A 17,129-nucleotide genomic window follows, 5' to 3' on the forward strand; every position below is an offset into this window, starting at 1 on the left:
AATTGTGGCCTTAAGAATATTATTCAACAACTACCATTGTTAAATGATATATTGCACATACATACATACATACATACATACATACATACATACATACATACATACATCCTACTAAATATAAAAGTGAATCTACCTCTGATCGTTCGAAAATGGAGGCCACAGTGTGGCACCAAAAGGTACCAGAAATGTTGTTCAAGGTCACGCTTTTTCAAGGAGAAAGTCAGATGTCGTATGATTTTTTTCCTTATACTTTCTAGTAACGCAAGCATAGCTGCGGTTACACACTTACATTTATACACACATGGATGCATACATAGGTATGCACATACATATAAACATGCTTGCATGCATACATCTCTGACTATCTACCTGTTGCTGTCTAAATTGCTATGGGAGAGAGAGAGAGAGCCTTGTTTCTCTGTTGTTGGATAGCGGCTCTTTCAGAATTGGAGATAAATTTGATAAATTAAACCAGAATATCATATGTACATATACATAGATGCATACATATATATACATATATATATATACATATATATGCACACACACACACACATATATATATGCTTATACAGATGCATCCATAGGTACATATATATACGTACCTAGATACATAGCTATATACGTAGATTGCCGCATACATATATATATATACAGACGTGCATACATAGTCACGTAGGTGTTGCGAAATGGAAATTAAACCTTGAAAGTCAGGAACAGAACATTCATTTTCGACATAAAATATAGTAGTTGCATAAACAGTTGGATTTTTTCTTTTTTCAAAATCTTGCAACACGATCTCCTATTTTTTTTTCCTCTTCTTAAAACTAAGCCAGACCTTTGCTAAACTGGGAAAACATTAGGTATGGTGTTGTTTGACTCACTTCAGGATGGTGGCATAAAATGAAAATAATAATGATAATAATAAAATTGAGTCAAACTATGGTTTTTAGTAGGTTGGCAAGTGTTATACCTTCTTAAGGAGAACATGTTTCAATGTTCAGTGCCAAGATATGAACGCATCATGTCAGCTAAGGTAATTTGCCTGAGACGTGTATACAACTGGTTCCAACTTAGATTCTCTCACAAAAAAAAAAATCCTCCTTTCTTTTCCCTTCTTTCTTTCTTTCTTTCTCCCCCGAAGAATGAGTGGAGGAGGAAGTTCTGCAACTGGTTTTCTTAAGACATTTGTTTTTTCATTTCTTTTTGGTTTTGTAATTGAGAATATAATCGAAATTATTCTAAGAAACATGTGTCTTCCTTATGATTATATGCAATGTGGTGTTGGATTCTCTCGTCAGGTGGGGGCCAGGTGACATCATTGGTTTATGTAATACAAAAATCGCTGTTTTTTTAACTCAAATCCTGCTGAGTTAGATTTAGTTTTTGATTTCCTCCACCAATGGAATGGGTTCCATCTGTGTTTAAAAGAATATTAAATGTTCTTTTTTGATTCTTGGTCAACTTTTAAGAAGCAGATCTATGATCAAAGATATTCTTGACGTGACCATCCTGTCTTTGATTCAATTAGAGAAAAACCTAGGTTTCCATGATGTGTTGTGTCCATCAATTTTTAAGATGGTGGTGCGTCGGTCAAAAGAGATTTTGGTTACATTTCCTAGTAATTTAAGTAAACTGCTCGGAGGCTCCTTTGATGATCGCTGTAATAGTGTTGTGGTCATAGTAGTGACTATTGGTAGTTAGGATAATGTGTATGAGAAACAATTATAATAATCAATGGCTCTGCTAATTAGTGTCGGTGGCTATAGAAAGAATGGATAAGACATAGAAACGAGAAAATAGGATAAAACCGAGAAAGAAAACAGACTGCAAGTTTCATATTAGTTCACGGTAGATGTTCTCTTTTCCCAAAATTATAAACATCCGTTGGGCAGCCGATGTTTACGGTAGGGCCCAACGTTTGTTCCCTGACCGCTATTTCCTGTCCCGATATTAGATTTATGGTGTTTTGCACTGGGATATTGTTTTTATAGGAATTTCCCACCAGTGTTCCATATTTTTAAAGGTTTGGATACGTTGTGGTTCTAATGTGCTTCATACTTTCGCGATTTCCTTATCACAACCATGTCCGGGCTCGAATACTCTTTTCATCTTCTGTGTATTTTTCATGGTCCGTTTTGTTAGACAGAGCTGTATATTTTTCTCAACAAACGTGATTTTTTTATGCTACGACTCCATTGTGAATAATCGAAATAGTTCACATCCCAGAAGCTCTTCATCATCCTTATGCAACCAATCGAAGAATCTTCCCTACGAGAATAAGTAGACGCCTGGATTCAATTCCAAATTCCACAGGATTTTCTCATCATTGAACCCCGATCTTCCGTAGCTGTTTTCCCCTGTTTTCCTATGGCGTCTCTGCAACCAAACCGTTAGCAGTTTTTTATCAGTTAAATTTCCCGGCTTTGATCATAGCCACAACCTCTACAAAGGAGCTTCTTTACATTAGACCAGTGAGGATAACCATTTCTTAACAAAGCTTCTATTGATATCAAGGGTTTTAGGGGTTGGTATTTATTACACGAATGTAGTAACAGCCCCCATCTCCACAGCACTTCATGTCTAAGCGACCGAATTTGACGCCATGCTAAATGTGTGTATGTATGTATGTATGTATGTATGCATGCATGCATAAATGCTTGTACTTGTGTGTGTGTGTGTGTATGCTTCTCTGTGCGCGTGTGTATGTATGTATGTATGTATGTAATCTTGTACATATGTGTGTGCGTATGTATATATGCCTGTACGTGTGCGTGTATGTGTATATATGTATGCATGTATGTATGCTTGTACGCGCGCGCGTGTGTGTGTGTGAGAGAGAGAGAGAGAGAGAAAGAGAGAGAGAGAGAAAGAGAGAGAGAGATAGAGAGAGAGAGAGAGAGAGAGAGAGAGAGAGAGAGAGAGAGAGAGAGAGAGAGAGAGAGAGTATGCTCGCTTTTATAATATTACTTTAGGCCAACGCTGAATACAAGCCAGTCATTAAGAAACTAACAAAGCTGTCTTGTTTAAGAGAAGACCAGGCGCTGTGTGTATATCTAAGTGGGTATGGATTGGTGTGTGCGTATGTGTGTGTATATATATATATATATACGCACACACACACACACACACATACCTACCAGCGAACGATAAGTTACACTTGGGTATTTTCACCTTCCCTTCTCGTTTTATTTTTTATCATCATCACCATCATCATCATCATCGTCATCATCACCATCATCATCGTCGTCATCATCATCATCATCATTACTGTCATCATCATCATCGTCATCATGTTTATGCTTGTCTTTCTTTCCCTTTTTCCACCTTACATTCATATTCCGAAGCAGGAGAACACATCCGAAACGTCGTAATTATATTTCTTCTCTTCTGGCGGTTATCATGACCACCTCCACAGGGATTCCCAACTGTCTCGTCTCTCCTTTCATAACTAAGTTGCGTCTAACTTCCTATGTTTATCACAGACCATTCCTTCCTCCCCAGGACCTCGGTCTTCTGGAACTCCCTTTCTGGTCATCTCCTTCATACAGATGTCAAGCTGCAACACTATCAGCAGAATGCCAATAATATCGATCTTTCTAGATTATTGACGGCCTGCAAAGTCTGTGGGCACTATCCATTCCTCCTGGCCCAGGAACTAATTCTTTGTACTTCTTGGAGTTCCTTAAAGTTAGATCTTCCAATGATCTTCCAATGGTTTTTACCTGTCTGGAGACAGACGTCACATCCAGGTGAATCAGAGATTCATAATGCAGTACAATAATTTACCGTCTAGAATGAATCATTACTGTTGCTGTTGTTGTTGACTTGTGAAAGTGTTTCATGGTTTTATTGCCACCTGACAACATGTTTGGGATGGCAGAAGAACACGGAGAAGCAGACGAAACACGTCACTCACCTGTAGACACTTTTTTCATTCCCACCACCACCACCACCACCACCAATCCCCACAAACCGACTATTGCAGTTGTTTAAATAATACCTCACTACTCCTCTCTGATATCTTCTTTAAATAATTTCATGTCGATATATTATTCTACTCCAGACATATTATTTGTTAGTTAATATTATTATTACCACCATAATCATCATCATCATCATCATCATCATGCATATGTATATCTGTGTGTGTGTGTGTGTGTGTGTGTGTATGTATATGTGTGTGTGTGTATGTGTGTGTGTGTATGCGTGTGCGTGTGTGTGTGTGTGTGTGTGTAAGACATCTCTGTATATATTTCCCCGATGTGAACTAATGCCAATATGCTTGGCTTCGTCTGCAATGTTTTGGCAGTAAATGACAACTATTTACTTACTACTAAACTATATCAGTGTTGCTCATAGAACTCTCTTCTTCGCTTCCGAAGTCTGTTTAGACCATTATGGCATTATCCGTCTCATTATAAACTCGCTGCTGCTCCGAAATAAAAATAGGAAACAGGCGGAAAAGTGGAGATGACGCTATATTATATATACGCATTTATACTCATATATATATATATATATATATATACACACACATACGTATGTATGTGTATATGTATACATACATATATATACTTAATGTATACAGATACGCATATACACACACATGTACATACATACATACATATACATATATATGTGTATATATATATGTATATATATATTCTAGATATATATATGCATATATGTATGCATATGATATATGTATGAGCTCACGTGTGTGTATGCGTGCACTCTTAAAAATTCCCTGCGTACTTAACTGCAATAAACAAAGATAAAAAGGTAGAAATATCTGTCGAATTTTGCTTTGGTTTTGTTCCTATATTCTACATCATAACCACAGTATTATTAATAATAATAATAATAATAATGATAATGCTTTCTATTATAGGCACAAGGCCTGAAATTTGGGGGAAGAGGACTAGTTGATCACATCACTGGTACTTAATTTATCGACCCTGAAAGGATGAAAGGCAAAGTCGACCTCGGCGGAATTTGAACTCAGAACGGAGTGACGGGCGAAATACCGCTAAGCATTTCGTCCGGCATGTTAACGATTCTGGTTGAGACGCCGCCTTAATAATAATGACAATAATAATAATAATAATGATAATAATGATAATAATATTAATAATAATAATAATAATAATAATAATGATGATGATGATGATATAGTGTTAATTGACAAAGAAAACAAACGATGTTGGATCATAGATATAGGATGCCCAGCTGACAACAAGGTCAGCAATAAGGAAGAAAGAAAAGTCGATAGATATGACAGGTTAGCTTGGGAGTTGGGAGGTGAAGCAGTTGTGGTCGATGTAAAAGGTGGTAGCAGTAGTACCAATAACTGTCGGAGACCTGGGAACAGTGAGCAAAAATCTCTAGAAGTACGCGGAACAAATAGGGGCTGCAATAAGAGTGGAGCACTTGCAGAAAACAGCACTGCTTGGAACCGCTCGAATACTCCGGAAGGTGCTCGAAAAATAAGAGGCGTTGCCTTAGTTCACTGGTAGTGAACAGCTGACACTGTAGTACGTCTCCAGCGATAGAAGCAGTGCAATAATAATAATAATAATAATAATAATAATAATAATAATAATAATAATAATAATAATGATAATAATAATAATGAAAATACCCTGAGGCAGTGGTTCTCATGACTTCTGATCTTAACTGACTGGAAGTGTTATCATGTACATTGTTTTGTCTTGGTATAAAAGATGGGTTACAGCAAATATTCTGCTCAATACCACAGATTTGCTTGTCAGTTGCTTGACCTTAATCAGTTGAGCATGTCCCTTGGTGGCTGACGATATGTGCATCTCTGATCACGAGCAGAAGTAGTTGGGGTAGCATCATAGCTAAATGCTGAGAGGAATTCTTTGGAGTTTGAATAATTCACCTCTGGAAATATGGGTGTTTTGTTCATCATCCTTAAACAACCCTTATTCAGGAATCTTTTGAGTGGGATAGGCTACTCGACCTGAAGAAAATTCTAACTGGGCCCCACCTGCAAGGTCATGTGCTGTTAATCTTGATATGAGATCCCCATGTCGCGCACAAGTGGTTGTGACGCATGTATCTGGTTTACCCTTATCAGACGGGTAGTCATGATGGGTATACTGGGCTTCGTATAATCGACTGCCCCCCACCCTCCCAAAAGGTTTTGGGCCTTGTGCCTAGATTAGAAAAGTATATTTGTGATGCGGGTAAGTCGGAGGTGCTGATTTCTATCATTTTTTTTTTTTGCTTATTAATGAAACGTGAATACTTTCAGAGAGTAGAAATATATTACATTTCATACAAGTTTCGACATTTCAAGACCAAATTGCAGAAATCCAGCGTCGTTCTTCAGCATTTAACATTTAAGTTTCACCTTTTTCATATTTTACCAAAGTTGTTTTAGCAAGCTTTTATGAATTTTAGAGCCAAAAATAATATTTTAGAGAACAAGTAAATTCCAAAAGTTTCTGTTGAATTTTACTCGAATGTCTTCAAATATTATTATTTTAGACTTGCTTAAACGGGTATGATACGGGTATATTGATTTCTATTTTATGTACAAGACCAGCTAGATACATAAATATTGATACCTCTGATAGGCATAAAGCCAGCTGCATGTATAAATATCGATGTCTGCGTTAGGCATAAGGCCAGTTTGGTGCATAGATATTGCTATCTTTGTTAGGCACAAGGCCAGATGGCTACACAGATATTATCATGTAAGGTCAAACCAATTAGTAAGGCTGTTGTTACAAGAATCTTTTCTTTATGACTCTCGAAACAAAATCAAGAATGGGAATTCAAATGCATCTCTTTAATACAGTCATAATAAGGAGGTGGTGTCTCGGGTGAAGATTTGGCAGATTCAGTATAATGCGGGACAAAATCCATTCCTCTATGTTGCAGGTTCAAATCACACTAAAGTTGATTTCGTTTCTCATCCCCATGGAATCAATAAAATAGATATCCATTAAAACGTGGGGTAAAATAATCTAAAACCTGCTGCCTAAAGGCCACATGCAGTATTTTGATTACTTAATTACAGAATTTTGGAATGAGCCTGGATTTGGCATAAAAACTGCATATTTTTGTGGATACCATATTATATTTAATCAGAAAATATATGTAAGCCATTAAAAGATCAGTTTACAATTTTATTATCTATAATTATATTTTGACATTAGATGTAATTTTCTCATTAATAAAAGTTTCGTTAATGAGCTCCTTATTAGATTACACTTAATTCAATGTAACTTTCAAATATAGAAAGTTTCCTCGACCCTGAAACTAAACACTTCCTCATAAACGTGTGGCTATCTTTTCATGACAGAAAACACCTTAATTAGAAACCCTAAAGCAATTAGTTATGGAATTAAGTCTAAAAACTTTAATACTGCGCTTATTATGATAATGGCGTCGAAACAGATGTTGCTGGTGATATTTTCGAGTGTTGCTAATGACAGTAAACAGTGGGTTATAGTGTTGCTAATCTGAGAGAAAGCAGTGATGGATTTCCTCGCATTTTTCTAAATTCTGAGTTAATTGTAATTATTTTTTTAACTCAGTAATTTAAAATAAGTTCCAAGTTTTTTTTTTTTTTAGTGTTTGTAAGAAATTGGTCATTTTGGCCGCTGTCAGGCCATTTGTCTGCCCAAGGATTATGCAAGTCATTTCGTTGACCATTAATCTGCCGAACCAAAAGGCAACGTTAACGTCGTCACTAACCAAAAAACCGTTGCTGCTTTTGTTATCGCTTATCCTTACATCACTTCTAATTAAGGAAGCTTATTAACAGAAGCGTTCCAGCCGTGACTAGCTCATTTTGGTTTCAGCCCTTGTGTATCTAGTACTACACAGTCGAATATGCTCTTGCTCTTTTAAGACGGTTGAGTGAGTTCAAGAAGATTTAGCTGCTATTTCTAGGAAGTGGAGCGACAACCTAGACGTTCTCTTATTGGCTTGTCCATTCGTTATAAATGCAGTTGGTTAATTCATTTCACATTTCCGGTTTTGAAATAGAGAAATATAACTCGCTATTTCCGGTTTGAAGGAAATGAAAGTTATCATAACTTTTTATCATTCGAGGATGTTTATTCAGAACCGTTTTCTTCCCGATGTTTCTTCTCTATGATTTCACACCAAATTCTCTCTATTTCTTTCCACAAAAAAATTTAAATCAATAAATTATTTTCACATTATTTCCCCCATTTCGTGCGTTTTCCGCTGCATAACACTGCACTCTATATGCACCTTGAAGATGTGCAGTTTTGTTTTGTTGTATTAAATTACTTTATGCAATACAGTTTCTTTCCCAACCAAAGCCATTTTCTCTGATTATGCCTAAAATGTTACTCTCAAATAAATAATAATAATAATTGATATAGCACACACCGAAAACTGGGTTTTTGTATTAAAAGTTGTGCGGTAAATCCGAGACATTTCACTAAATGTCAGAATGTGAAGATAAGCTTTTGTTTTTACTTTAGATAAAAGGCGCAGACGTGGTTGCGTGCTCCGAAGCTTGTTCTGTGTTCAGACCTTACTGCGAGGCACCTTGGACAAGTCTCTTCTACTATAGCCTCGTGCCAATCAAAGCTTTGTGAATGGATTTGGTAGACGGAAAATAAAAGAAACCCTTCGTATAGATAGACAGACATATAGATAGATAGATAGATAGATAGATAGATAGATAGATAGATAGGTTTCTTTATTAGCCACACAGGGCCGAACACAGAGGGGACAATACAATGTAGAACCTTTCTTTTCGAGAAAAAAAAAAACGATCAAAAGGGATCGAAAGCGTTTGGGACGTGTAAACAGCAAAATAAGGTGGAGTAAAAATGTAAAACGGACTAGGTTTATCCGTGGAAAGAAAAGCCTACGAAAAAGACCACGGTAACCTCAAATAGGGAAAGAAACACATGAGAGTAAAGCGCGCTCTCTCTCTCTCTCTTTCACACATTTACAGAATCATGCTCAAAGTGGGTTCATGATTCACGTGTACCATCTTTGGTGCATTCAGCCACTTTTTATTGAAACTTTCATGAGACAAAACTTCCCTCTCTATTCTCACCTTCCAAGTAAAAAGAAATGACATCAAACAGATCGAACCCCTGCCGCCATTTCGGTTCGTCGGAAGATTATTTCTAACTTTACTTCTCCCTCTTCCTCTTCTTTATGATTCAGTCGTTTCTAATTTAGGTACAACGCTAGCAATTTTGAGGGGGGGGGGCGTTAGTCGATTGCACCGATCCCAATACATGACTGGTATTTTGTTCTGTCGATCCCTTTAGAATGAAAAGCAAAGCTGACAGCCGAATTTGAACTGAGAGTGTAAAGTGCTGCAATGCATTTTGCCCGATGCTCTTCCGATTCTGCCAGACCCGCGTCCTTAATACTTTACCATAAACTCAAAATATGGTAAAATGCTCAACATTCCTGCGGGTTTTCATTTCAAAATTGTTTAGAGAACACTTGTCTCGTCCAAACTGTTCAACATAAATAAAGTTTTATAGATTTAATGCTTTTTTTTCTTTTTTCTTTTTTTTTTGCGCTGTGCTTTTTCTGTTTTGTTGAAATAAAGCTTTTAAACAGTGTTTATCGTTGAAACAGTTTCGAATTTCACAACGATATATTTTCGTTATGATTCATTAGAAATAAACAAACCACCCGACTTATTTCAAGCCACTTGAGATAAACAGTTTTAACCCTAGTTATCTTGTAAGATATCTTCTCTGCCTTTTTTTCTGACGAAACTGAACCAAACAATAAATTCTTGTAAAAAAAAAACATCTTCAAGATGGAAACAAAACTGAAGATAGGACTTTGACTGGCATTGATTTCCTTCTTATGATCTTGGCACAAAACCAATTCTTGCCGTAGAACACTTTCGTGGATCGCATCAATTCCCAAATATTACTTAATACACCAACTCCAGTATATTTGTGCATCTTAATTCACGGTCCTACTCTGATTTCAGCTGAAGGCAGAGTGATTCAAAGCCTGGTCAGATCATAGAATGGTCTCAGGACATTTGTCCTGCTAACGGAGAATTCGAATTCAGTACAGCCAAATAGCTCACTCGTTAATGTTACAGTGCTACCACTAGTTTCGATCTGATAGCATTGCAAGGATACACTGGAAAGTAAGACAGAAATCAAATAAGGTCCACATTCTGCTAGTCAACCATTTCGGCTGCTTCACACACATCCTCCTCTTCTGTTTTCTCTTTACAATGGCTGAATAACTTATAGATATATATATGTATATGTATAATGCATGTAAAGAAAGCGAGGAGAGAGAGGGGAGAGAAAAAGAAAGATGACGACGACGACGACGATTACAAGGAGGAGGAGGAGGAGGAGGAGGACTGAAAGACGGAAAGATAACTTTGCTGGTGGAGTAAGTAAATTCAGTGTTGATTGAAACGTCCATCTGTTAACAGTTTCTGTTCGTCAAACAATGGAATAAATCTTGGTTGAGGAATATAAACACGACCAGTCACGTAGCTTCAAAGTAAAACGGTAAACAATGATAACAACAACAACAACAACAGTAATATAATGAAATATATATTAAAAAAAAAAAGATTATTAGCGGTGATTGCCCCGAAGAAGGAAAAATAGTGGAGGAAAATGATTAAAAACTTGGAGACTGAGAGCAAGACAAAGACTGGCAGTTAGTTTGAAAATGGAACAGAACTGGTTTTGGCGGTGGGTGGAATGGAATAACAAGGAGGAATTTAGAATATAAACTGCAGATAAAACGCAACGATTATTTCTTACACTTGGCACCAGACCAACATTTTCTGGGAGAAGTGTACTCCATTACATTGAGCCCAGTAGATGCCTGGTATTGTATTTTGTCGATTTTGAAAAACTTGGTTTCAGTGGGATTTGAAACCGGAACGTAAGCAAACGTGATTGCATAACACAATGCATTTTGTCCGATGCTCTACCGGTTCGCTCAACCACAGACAATCTTCTAACAATAACTATGTCTAACATTTGTACAAGGTCAGCAACGGAAGAGGATGGGAACAATCTGTTACTTCGACTCCAGCACATGACTGGTATTTTATTTTATCGATCCAAGAAACACAGGGAGAGAAAGAAAGAAAGTGAGAGAGAGAGAGCTCACTCGTCTTGATGTTGGAGTTGTCCGAGCAAACTAGTTGAGATGGGGGATTCCCCGAAAGCCCCCCCCCCCACCACCACCACTAGCACCTCCTGAATCATTTGTTCCGATTTTCTCGTTGAAGACCGTAAATCAACAGTTGTTTTGCTCTCGTTGTCTTACATGTTTCTCTGTATAACAAATGATTCTGATGGCTCTATGTTCAGCTCTTTGAAATATTCACCTCACTTAACAATATTTCTGCTGTCTGTTACTCCTCCATCAAATCGGTTTCGAACTGCAGTTTGGCCGGTTTATTTGGTTCGTAGTTTTCTTGTTTCGGTGGCGGTGGCGGCGATGTTTGTAGCTCAAATACTTCCATTGGCTGAGTTGTTTCTTTCAGCTCATTTCTTGCGTAAATTATGTAAACTTCGTAGGCCATATATTCACCTCGTTTTTTCGTATATTGTCTATTGGAGACAAGGTAGATCAAGTGCTGTGCTCATAATGTATTTTGCAACAGAAACGTGTGTCCATAGCTGCCGTCTGGCCTCCAGAAAATCACATCAACTTTTTTCTTTAATGGCATGTCAGTTCTGGAGAATTCTCGATTCATGAGATAACCTCCCCTTATCATTTGGAGTTGTCCCAGTTGCTACCTGGTGATTGTTTTACTTTCTCTGGGAGCGAAAATAATTTCAATGAAACAAGAATTTATCTTGTATGGCATTTATATATATTTATTCGTCTTTGTATGTGTGTATGTGCGCGCGCGAGTATATATATATATATATATACGCACACACAGAAGGAGAGAGAGAGAGAGAGAGAGAGAGAGAGAGAGAGAGAGAGAGAGAGAGAGATAGAGAGAGAGAGAGAGAGAGAGAGAGAGAGAGAGAGAGAGAGAGAGAGAGAGAGAGAGAGAGAGAGTGAGTGAGATCCAATTCTAATTTCTGAAAGCAATAACGCAGTCTGCAACAATATGAGAAATCTTTTAAATGTTAAACAAGTAAAGAAGATCAAGAGAAGAGACGAAGATTCTAGAACTCTCCATCTCCATGCTGATGCTCACGTGACTTATATAATTTGCTTGTAATCCTAACATTCCTTCAGTCAGAGACTAACTATGTTTACAGATATAGATTGTGTGTATATGCATAAACAAAAGCATATACTTCAAATCATATACAATTATATATATATATATATATATATATATATATATATATTAGTGTGTGCGTGTGTATATTTCTGTCGTGTGTGTGTGTGTATTCACGCACATACATACAAATATATATAATAGATGCACACATATATATCTCCATCAGGTATGCAGGCGCCCACATTGCTATTAAGTTTTCCGGCAGCAGGCATGAAATTATATATTATCGGTCAGAATTTTGAAATTTTTTTTCCCTCCTCATTGAGCCGTTTGCTAAACTTTTACACAAAGAATTATTCTTTATTATATTCACAAAACATTTATTCCTGTCGCCAATATCATTAAAACCCCATCCAGCGGCCACCACTTCAGAATTTATTCTAAATTATTCCTAACTATTCTGTGGAGTTATTTCGCCCCTCAGAGATCATTCGCGGAAATTCTACGTACATTCCCCAGTCCTTCTAAGCTCTGTCCTGAGCTCTTTCCCTGCGAGTAACAGCAGAGGGGTCGACGGTCACCGACCGGATACCTGACGGACTTGCTGGGAGCCGCCTGCTGAGTGCAATCTTGGTTCTCCTTAACAGATTCATTCACGGCACCCTAGATTCTTATTCTCGTGTCTTCGTTTCAGTCCGCCTCATCGCTCTCAGTAAGCGAGACGTGCCATACACTCCATCGTTGTCGGCAACGTCTTCCGGAGGCTCGCAGCCAAGATCATCTGCAGATCTGTAGCACCTGAACTAGGCGAGGAATTCTTCCCGGTGCAGTTGGGAGTCGGCGTGGCCAACGGGTGTGAGGAAGCCACCCATGCCACTAGACAGATTTTCAATTACTATCCTTCTGAGCCGACATCGAGGAATTCATAGAGGTTAGATGCCCTGCAGATATAAATATCTCTTTGAAAATCAGTCAAAGAAAAGGAGGATATCTTTGGACAACTGCTTCGAAACCTCCAGCTTCTATATTCAGACTATGAATCCATATTCATACCAATAATAATTGGAGCACTAAGTTTTGTTAGTAAATGCTTAAAGGAGATTCTGGATAAACTGGGATTTTCAGAAAGAGAAATCGACCGGCAAATTCATACATTATAAGTGCAATCTGTGAGTGGAACAATAAAAATATGCAAGACTTTTCTCAAGTTCCAAATGTGATTTTGTCTGTGTTAACAACATCCCAAAGATGGAGCCTTGTATCATTGCTGGAAACCGGCTCCCTCCTCGGTGGAAGATTTATAATAATTAAAAAATAGAAGCTATACATACATACACACGTGCGCGCAGACACACACACAATATTTAGATAGGGTTAAAACGCAAGCTGTGTCCTCTTGATGCACATCTGTCTATTCCAGTTTTCCAGATCCGTGTGGAGCTGTTACGATTGTGTCAGGTGTGCATCAGAGCTGAAAGTACTGGGGGAAGTTTTCTGAAAGAGTAATAATATCAAAACAGGGAGATTGGAAAATAAATAATACCAAGCATTTTCCAATCTTTTATTTTGATATCTGTGTGTGTGTGTGTGTGTGTGTGTGTGTGTGTGTGTGTGCATGTGTGTGTGTGTGTGTGTGTGTGTGTGTGTGTGTGTATGTGTGTGTGTGTGTCCGTAAACGCGGTAAAGCAATGAACCTAGTCCCATATAAAGTGTTGTAAAATATATAAGGACGACAAATATGTTTAATTTGAAAATACACAATTTACGTATTGAAGACAAAAATAAATACTGGAAGATAGAGCAGCACCCCCACGATGGTGGAGGTGGTGGTGGCGGTGGTGGCGGTTGCTATATAATGGAAATTTACTATACAGATCCTATACACATATATATTTTCCCACATGTGTGTATACACATACGCATTCCCGCACACCCACACGCTCAAGTAAATACATTCACCTAGACACAGGCAGACTCGTACATGTGTGTGTATACACGTAAACATGTATATGCATATTTATTTAGTTTGTGAACATATATATATGTATATATATATTTGTGTGTATAATATATATATGAGTGTGTGCGTATATATATATATATATATATATATATATATATATATATATATATATATATATATATATATATATATGATATGTGTGTATATATATATATATATATATATGTGTATATATATATATATACATATATGTGTATATATATATATACATACATAGATAGATAGATATATATGTATATATATGTATTTGTGTGTATATATATGTGTGTATGTATATATATGCGTGTGTGTATATATATGTGTGTGTTTGTATCTATGAGTATGTATGCATAAATGCATATGTATGTATATGTATATATGCTTGCATACATACATATAAACTGTGTTGGAATATATCATCAACGATGGAGAATTGGTTACTAAAAGCCTATATTTACCATATAAATGCAAAGGTGGGCGTTTTTAGCAATTGGAAAGAATGCAGCTGCGAAAAGAACGATGATAAGCTTTTGAAATAACAGAAGGAACTGGGAAAAGAACGGCACCGATTACTGAGGGAGATGAAAAACGCGAAGAGGCAAAAGAAACAACGATGTTTGTTTCCCATTCTTTGCTTACATGGCACCACAAGCGGTAGAATAAACCCATGTGGTGTGGTGTAGATATTGAAAGAACGTAAAGAACGAATTATTGATTCAGGATCATAAAGAATGGTTATAATGTCTTATATTTATTCGGAAGAATTCAATATTGAACATTCGCTAACCTCACAAGTTGGGAAATAGGCAAAGAATAGTTTATGATTCTTCACTCAAAAATCCCTCTCTTTATCACATATACTCACTATCAGTCTCTCTCTCTCTCTCTCTTCCCCCCCCTCTCTCTCTCTCCCTCCCCCCTCTCTCCTTCTCTCTCTCTCTCGGTGTATATATATTTTTCTTTTTTATTCTTTTATTTGTTTCAGTCATTTGACTGCGGCGATGCAGACATCAAGCCCAGGACTTTGTAAGCCTAGTACTTATTCTATCGATCTCTTTGTCCGAACCGCTAAGTTACGGGGACGTAAACACACCAACGTCGATTGTCAAGCGAAGGTGGAGGGGACAGACACAGACACACAAACGTATACATGTGAAGGTAGGTGTAGCAAAAACAAATGTAATTGAGAAAACCAACGGTGAGAAAAAAGCAAAATCATTTTAATAAACTTCACACTTTTGGTGGAAAAATTCGAATTTTATTGGAGTGAAGAGCTGGGTCCTCAAACGTCTTGGATTTAGGCCCTCGTCGAATAATGTGAGAAGTGTGTTGCGGGTGTGTAAACGAGGAAGAGAAATGAAAGAAAAACAGTGGCGGAAGGGAAATAACCAAGTATGGATAGTCATTTAGTCTATCAATTATCTCCCTTAGAAATTCATAGCTTCATTGTTATTAGATGGAACGTTGGGTCAAAGTTCATCAGTCAAAGTTCAAGAGATGACAGATCTGAAAGCGATATCAATAAAACTCAGTTTGGCTTCCGCTGCCATGACGAAGCTGAACACCAAAATGGAAAAGTGATTCCATTAGTTTTCCAACAATATTCAAACAATACAAGTCTTTGATAACTTCGATCCTTCTGTGTTTGTGTGTGAGAGAGTAGGGACTCTCAGAGCTGACATGAATCGCTTCCATGGCGACTGCATTTGAGCGGGAGTGCTTCGGACGTGTGCTACACACAGAACACAAAATGAACAGCTTTACCAGACAGCAAATTAACAAAAACGCTGGCAAAGAGGAACCACTCTTTGCATTGGCACGAAAGACACGAAAGCTTTCCTGGGATGGTCACGTGTGCCGCCTCAGCTCCCTGTCCAAAATCATGATTCGCAGCACAATTGACGATTGGAACGAAAGACCAGCCAAACAGAGAATCCTGGCCTGAGGGCATCACAGACTGGACAGACCACAACACCGCAAACCCTGCCATGCATGACAAAGAACAGGGAGTCAGTGGCAACAGGTGATTGCAAAAGCGTCAAGAGTGGCACCGCGACGGTGGACTGCACCGGTTTAAGGGATTGGATGATGATGATGATGATGATGATGATGATGATGATGATTGATGGTGTTTCCATCCCTTTTTTTTAGACCCCTTGCTTATAAAAACAAAACAAATAGTCCTTGTATCCCCTTTGATATACTCCTTATTTATATACACACAGTGTGCATCCTTTTAAGTTTTCATCTTATTCATATATAGACACAAGGAAAGATTCTGACTTTGAGGGAAGGATACAAAAAAACAGAAAATACTTAAAGGATGACACGAAAGTCTTATGTCATTAGAATAGTTTTCGTTATTTAATAAAACTCCAACGCAAAACATAACCTTTACATCAGGAAAATATCATTTAAAATATTTATTTTAAAGAGAGCCTGGATGTGTAAGAATGAGCCGAAACTCTTTTAAAATGATATTTTTGTATATTGTTATCAGAATAGTTGTATTCTACATTTTTGATAACATCTCTAGCGCCGAAGTTGTGTGAGGCTCCAAACTGTAGTTATGCCTTTATATTATATATTTTTGCCCGGTTTACTTTGCTAAAGAGGCGTCCAAGCACAACAGAAGCTTATTTCTATTTCTAGGTTTCCGAAGCGGGTAATCTTCTAGTTTCGAGAGGTAAAAGAAATAAATAAAAATATTCAAGGGAAATAACTGAACGACTTACCAGTATTATCCGTACTACTTTTTCTCTAAAACAGCATGCGACGGTTTTTTTTTTTTATAAAAGTTTAAAATGTTTTTTCTTTTTACAAACAGCATGCGACTTTTTTCTTTTTCCAAAACAGAAACGAAATGGTTTGCAGAAGTACCCGAATGAACGGAGTCAAAAA

The sequence above is a fragment of the Octopus bimaculoides genome, chromosome 18, assembly GCF_046866305.1.
Source record: "Octopus bimaculoides isolate indiv1 chromosome 18, ASM4686630v1, whole genome shotgun sequence".
NCBI classification, from domain to species: Eukaryota; Metazoa; Mollusca; class Cephalopoda; order Octopoda; family Octopodidae; genus Octopus; species Octopus bimaculoides.